This window comes from Solanum tuberosum, unplaced genomic scaffold (genome assembly GCF_000226075.1).
Source record: "Solanum tuberosum cultivar DM 1-3 516 R44 unplaced genomic scaffold, SolTub_3.0 scf00220, whole genome shotgun sequence".
Lineage (NCBI taxonomy): Eukaryota > Viridiplantae > Streptophyta > Magnoliopsida > Solanales > Solanaceae > Solanum > Solanum tuberosum.
In genome coordinates this window covers 920,502-928,267 of record NW_006239148.1, presented here as the reverse complement: position 1 = coordinate 928,267, position 7,766 = coordinate 920,502, and positions in this window count along the sequence as shown.

The window sequence follows — 7,766 nt, the reverse complement described above, 5'->3', positions numbered from 1 at the left end:
AATTTAGCAAACTTGGCGGCGTTGGAAAGAGGAGTCAAAGACACTCAATTTGATACCTCATGGGCCACCTAACTCTTTATGTGCTAATATATATAGTTTGAAGTTGACCCAAAACTAAAAACTGATGGTAGTGCAAGGTGTTACAGTATCTCCCCCTTGGGAACATTCATCCTCGAATGAGATCACACTAAGCAGAACAGTGGTGGGAAGCATCTAACAACCCTAACCCAAACATACAACATGTAATTTTCATATTAAGTTGTTATAACCTTTCCTGAATAATTTTCATCTTCTCCATGGCTTGATTAACCAAGTCTGGTCCTATCAACTCCGCTTTAAGAACCCCAAACCAACCAATAGGAGATCTACATCTCCGTCCATAAAGAGACTCATAAGGAGTCATTTGGATGCTAAATTGATAGCTATTATTGTAAGTGAACTCTATGAGAGGCAAGCGGTCATCCCAATTACCTTTGAAGTCTATGACACATTCCCTCAACATATCCTCTAGAGTCAGAATTGTATGCTCTACTTGGCCATATGTCTGAGGATGAAAAGCATTACTTAGATTTACCTTCGAATTCAAACCTTTCTGGAAAGACTTCCAAAATTGAGCAGTGAATTGTGGACCTCTATCTCAAATGATAGACACAGGAACTCCATAAATTTGGACTATCTCTTGAATATATAATCTTTTGTTGATTTGTAGTCTTTACCAACAAGAAATGGGTTGATTTAGTCATCTGATCTACAATCACCCAAATCAATCATGTTGTCTGCGAGATCGCGGAAAACCAGTGATGAAATCCATATTGATCATCTCCATTTCAATTCTAGAAGAGTTATATTGTGAGCCACACCACCGAGCCTTTGGCTTTCTTCCTTGACTTATTGGCAATTTGGGCACTTGGCAACGAAATCAAAAATGCGCCTCTTCATAACACTCCACCAATAGACTTCTCTCATGTCATGGTACATATTTGTGGAACAACGATGGATCGAATAACTGAAACTGTGAGCCTCTGCCATGATCCTCTCTTGGAGCTCATCCACCTTTGGCACACACACAATCTATCTTGATACCTCAACACACCATTTCCCCCTTGTTCAAAAGCCATCACATTTTGCTTAAGAACACTTGCTTTTAGTTCAAGCAAAACAGGGTCTTGGTCTTGCTTCTCCTTCACTTCAGACACAGGTGATGATTTAGCTCCATTAATCACCACAACTACACCTTCGATGGAATCTAATAGAAGAACTCCCAAACGGGAAAATCCATGAACTTCATTAGCCAGTTCTTTCTTGCCTTCCTCAACATGGGCAGTCTTTCCCATAGACAACCTGCTCAAAGCATCATCAACAACATTAGCCTTACTTGGTTGATAGAAGATACTCATATCGTAGTCCTTGAGTAACTCTAACCACCTCCGTTGTCTAAGATTAATCTCTTTCTAACTGAAAACATACTGGAAACTTTTATGGTCAGTGAACAAATCTATATGAACACCACAGAGATAGTAACACCATATTTTCAAGGAAAATATTACCGCTGCCAACTCGAGATCATGATTTGGGTAATTCTTATCATGAACCTTGAGTTGTCTGGAGGCATAGGCTATAACCTTACCATTCTGCATCAATTCACAACCAAGTCCAACTATGGACGCATTGCAGTAAAAACAAAGCCTTTTGTACCCTCTGGTAGGGTCAACATTGGGGAAGTAGTTCACCAGGTTTTCAATTTCTGAATGTTTTTCTCACAAGCTTCAGACCATTAAAACTTGAGTATTTTCTGAGTCAACTTTGTCAACACGAACGAAATAGATGAAAACCCTCGACAAACCTTCTGTAGTAATCAACCAACCCCAAGAAACTTTTTATGTCAGTTAGAGACGTGGGTCTGGGACAGTTCTGCACTGCTTCAATCTTCGAGTGCTAACTCGAATCCCTAACTAGATACAATGTGACCTAAGAATGCCACAAACTCAAACCAAAACTCACATTTAGAAAATTTGACATACAACTCTCTATCCTTGAGAGTTTGGAGGACTATTTTGAGATGGCTAGCATGATCCTCCTCACTCCTCGAATAAATCAGTATATCATCAATGAATATGATAACAAACATGTCAAAATATGACTTAAACACTCTGTTCATAAGATCCATGAGTGTTGCATGAGCATTAGTCAAGCCAAAAGACAAAACAAGATACTCATAATGACTATTACGGGTCCTGAATACTCTCTTCGGGATGTCACTTTCTCTCACTCTCAACTCTCAACTGATGATAGCCAGATCTAAGGTCTATCTAAGAGAAGCAAGTGGCACCTTGAAGTTGATCAAAAAGATCATCAATTCTCAAAAGAGGATACTTATTCTTTATGGTGACCTTGTTCAACTGGCAATAGTCGATACTGAGAGAATCATCTTTCTTTCTCACAAATAAAACTGGAGCGCCCCAAGGTGAGACATTATGTTGTATGAAACCCTTATCAAGAGGATCTTTCAACTGTTCTTTTAACTCTTATACCTCAGCTGGATTCATTTTATATGGAGGAATAGAGATAGGTCGAGTATTAAGAAGAATGTTTATGCCAAAGTCTATCTCTCTCAGGAGGGACTCCGGTAGGATCATCTGGAAATACCTCTGGAAACTCACTCACAACTGAAATTGACTAAATAGGCGGTGTCTCAACACTAGAGTCATTAACTCAGACTAAGTGATAGATGCACCCCTTAGAGACTAACTTTCTGGCCTTAAGGTATGAAATGAGACGACCCTTAGGTACTGCTGACCTACTATTCCACTCTAAGACAGGCTCATTAGTAAACTGAAACTTGACTACTCGAATTCTACAATCAACTGAGGCATAACAAGCATGAAGCTAGTCCATACCTAGAATAACATCAAATCCCACTATGTCTAGCTCAAGTAAGTCAGCTATGGTGTCCTTATGATTGACAGAGATGGTACAATCACGATAAACTCTTTCTGGTAGAATAGACTCACCAAAAGGTGTGGAAACACGGAAGGGCTCAAAAAGTTACTCAAGAAGAATATCAAACTTCATAGCTACATAAGGAGTAACAAAAGATAGACCCGCACATTGATCAAGTAATGCATATACATCGAAAGTAAAGACTTTGACCATACCAGTGAAAACTTTTGGTGAATTCTCCTGCTATTGGTGACTGGTTATAACATACAGATATTTTCTCCTCTGCCTGTCCCTGAAACAACTCCTCTTGGAATAACCTTGTCTATTGGAGCCGCTGAAAAAGATTGGGCTTTATTGCCCCCATTACCATTACCTTGCTTGTTCTTAGGGAATTCTCTCGTGAAGTGACATGTCTTTCCACACTTGAAGCATCCATTGGAGCCATCACGACACGCTCCTGGGTTGTTCCTACCAAACTTATCACATGTAGAAGTCTAATTAGCCCCTTGTGCCACACTAATATGAGACTGAGTAGGTCTATCTCTGGAATTCTGAGAGTTCTGGTTCATGAAATCACCTCTTTTCTTTGGTGTAGGTGCATTAGCTGATAATGGAGCAGGTCCAGTTGGCCTTTGCTGAAAAGATAACTGGTTCACATTTTCGGTCTTCTGTTGCTCGGACTCATGACCTTTGTTTTATCCCTCTTACAGTGGAACTCTTCTCTGTCCTTCAACTTATCTTCCTCAACCTTCTGCATATGGATCATAAGCATGGCTATGTCGATGTCCCCTATCAACATAGCCGTTTTACCTTCCTTACTTGACAACTGAGACAACCCAAACAAAAACAGATTCATCCTGCTTCTCATGTCCGCCACCATCTCTGGAGTATAACAGGACAACTAGGTGAACTTGAGGTTGTACTCATCCACACTCATGGACTTGTTTCAGATTCAGAAATTCCCTCACATTTGCTTCCCTTAGCTCGTGGGGAAAGAAGCACCCTAAGAAGGCACTTTAAAAAATATCCAAATCACACGTAGTGCCCCTTCAGCCCTGCCCTTTTTCCATTGGTCGTACCAAACCCTAGAAACACCCTTCAGTTGGTATGCAACTAACTCCACACACTCAACATCAACAATATGCATAACCTCAAACACCTTCTGTAGTTCCTCCACAAAGTTCTCCATATCCTCAGTGATGTTGGATCATATGATCTCCGGGGGATTCATTCTCAAAAACTCACGGATCCTGGATGTATCAGCTATATCCTGACAAAACTCTTTTTGTTGACCATCTTGATTGGACACAACCTGAGTCAACATCTGAATAGTATTCCTGAATTCAACATTGGTGACATCTCCTTAAGGGGGTTGCACCTATGGTGCAATGGTAACCTCTTGTTCTTGAGGATTAACATTCCTCCTAGAAGGAATTCCTAGGACAACTCTTCTTGGAGGCATGATCTGAAAAGACACACGTAAGCACGAATTAGAAGGAAATTTTTTATAGAGTTGAACTCTATCGCACGAAAAAGAGTAAGAAGGAAGTGAAATGTTTTCCTAAATGTCGATGCGGCGCGCTTCACACCGATAACAAAGACTCTACATACATGACCTCATAGACACCCTAGGACTCTTGAACTATGTGCTCTGATACCAAATTTGTCACGCCCCGAGCCTACACCTAGACGTGGCCTACACTTAAGAACCATTGTTGGTCCCCAAATGAACCCTTGTTCTGGCTCACTACTCAGCGGAAGACTTACTCAAAAACAAGAACTTCAATTGTAAAGATCAACTCAAAAGACTCAACAACAGATAAACTCAGAAATGTCTGGAAATATTCAAATAGTCATAAGAAGGCAACTCAAGTCTCAAAACACTAACAAGGGATCATGGGAAAAGACTCATCAAATACTACTGTCTATTAAGACACTAGATACTACAATATAGTCGGGACAAGACCCGCGACATCTTAAAAAAACTGAAATATAAATGTGGAACCCTCTGAAAAGCAAAGAGGCTCATCAAAGCTAACTAGAATGCAAATGGTATCAATGAAGCGCCTATTGATGACCCTGAACACTTGTATCTGCATCATAAAAAAATGCAGGTCGAATGACGTCAGTACATTGAATGTACGAGCATGAAAAGGGAAAACTTAAAGCAATAGTTACTTGAACTGACAAGATTGGAAGAAATACTCACCTCACCTCAATATGAAAGAAACAATAAGAGATGCAATATGTAAAACTTTTAGAACGCTAGATATCAACTCAAATGTATAAAAATACAATAACAAACTTTTTACTCTTATTTGGGAGATTCTCGATAACCATCACTATGAGCTACATGATGATACAGTGTCTCGCCCAAGCTGCCAGAACTATCTTGTACCTCGTCGGGGTATAAAACACCGCAACTAAGTGTATCCACTAAGCTACCTTAAAATCAATAAGGAATCAACTAAAAAATATGATCATTTACCCATGTTGGCATACATGGTTTATGAGGATTTTGAGTTATCTGAACTCATTCCCATATCATTGCTCAATACTACTCTCAATTATATATATACTCATGCTCAAATTTATAAAAACATAACTCTTTCTCAATTTGAGGTAATCACTTAAAAGATCCACTTAAAAGAGGTGATACTCTGAAACTTCTCTGAACTTGTAAACTCATTTAGAAATCGATGTTTCTCTCTTTTAAATGTAAAAGTAATACATTTTGGGAATACTTAGTTCTCTTATACTCATTTTGAAACACGAAACACAACTCTCCTCATTCTCATACTCATTTACTCAAGACTTAGTTCAAATCTTTAATTAATTGCAAAAGGATTCTCAAATATGACTCAAAAGGGCCTCTTGAACTTTCCTCTTAACTTTACTTTAATTTGAAATGTAAACTAAAATATGTGATTAGGATATGTAGGATCTCTCAAGGATTAATGAAGACTTTAAGATTTAATATGAAGAAGAGAGCGAAGACACGATTTGAAAGAACACACACGGGACGGAGAACGGAGAAGAAATGGGTTTGATGACCCTGGTGCATTGCTGGGGCCGGGCGCCAGGCCTCAAAGTACTGAGAGTACTTTGGGGCGCACTACTGGCGTAGGGAGCCAGCCCTCCTAGCGCTGTGGGGGCGCTTTACCCCACCCTAAACCCAAAATTCCGATGAATTTTCTTGTTCAATTTCGGGTCCTAACTCATCTAGAATCTATTGGTTTCTTCCAAACTCTCTTTGATTCACAAACCCAACACAAATTCATTGAAATCTCACTCAACTTCTACAAGAAACACCACTCATTCGCAAGACCCTTACCTTAAGAACTCAAAACTTCCATTGTTAAAGAATGGGGCTAAACCCTAATAATTTCCCAAAAATCTCATTATAAACAATCTTATGGACGAATTTGTGATGAAATTACATGTATGGCGTGAGGGAAAACAAACCCAACACTGTGAGAAGCTTATATTGTCGCACCCTATTTCAAACCGGCCGAAACAATTCGCAACATAATATGGTTGTCACTCTGTTTTTTTTTTTTAAAATTCTTTTGTTTTGTTTTAGAGTCGCCACCTAAATTTTAAGGAAAATATTAGGAAACCATTTTTTTAAATATGTAAATGTAAACTCTGTTTAGATTTGCGAAACCAATGAGATTCTGAGTAAGGGTTTTGATTACTCGAGGGGAAGGTTTTAAGCACCCCTCAGAGCCTATCTGAAGATAGTCCTTAAACTCAATTTAGGAATTTATAGTTAGAAAAAAACTTGTTTATTTATTTGCTTTAAAATCAATGGTAAGTAAATTTAATTAGTTTAAGAAAAAGAGTAAAATACAAGGTATGACATATATATGTCTATTAGATAAAATTATAGTAGTATGTTTATCATACGGTAAGCTTGCATGATTTCCAAAGTGTGAAAAGTGGCTCCGTCTAACTCGTCGGTGACTGGGATAGAATTAACAGAATGAATGGGGTGACTGAGTTCTCCGTGGACGGTAACTTCTGTGCGTCCCCACTCAAACTTTACACATTGATGAAGAGTGGAAGGAACCGCTCTTGCCATGTGAACCCATGGTCTTCCCAATAACAGGTTGTAAATGGACGATACATCCATCACTTGAAATAGAATGGGGAATTCAGCCGGCCCCACCTGAAATGTGAGATGTATCTCTCCGATGACACTTCTTTGTGCTCCATCAAAAGCTCTGACTTTCACACGACTTTCCCTTATCTCTCCTATATTAACGCATAAAATCCCTCAAAGTGGTGAAAGGACAGATGTTGCATCCAGAACCACCATCAATTAAAACTCTAGTCACAATTTTATTACAACATTAGACTGCGATGTGAAGCGCTTTGTTGTGACCAACCCCTTCTGCAGGCAACTCATCATCGTGGAAAGAAATCTTGTTAGCTTCCACTATTCTTCCAATCGTTGCAGCTAAGGTCTCACTTGTGGTCTCTTTTGGAATGATCACTCCGCTTAACACCTCCATCAAAGCATTCCTATGAGCTTCAGAACTCATAAGCAAAGACCAAATGGATATGTGGGCTGACGTCTTCTTCAATTGTTCTTCAACCGAATAGTCTTTAGACTGCATCTTCTTCCAAAACTCTGCGGCTTCAGCATCGGTAACATTCTTCTTTGGATTCTGTTCTTTTCCAAGAACTCTTTGATTTATGTTCTCTGGGGCATAACACCTCCCCGACCTAGTCATCCCTTGAGCCACGGCAGTGTCGATCATCTTGCCCTTGGCGTCCGCTCGATAGTCCCACGGGACTGCTTTGGTGTCATACTCAGGCTT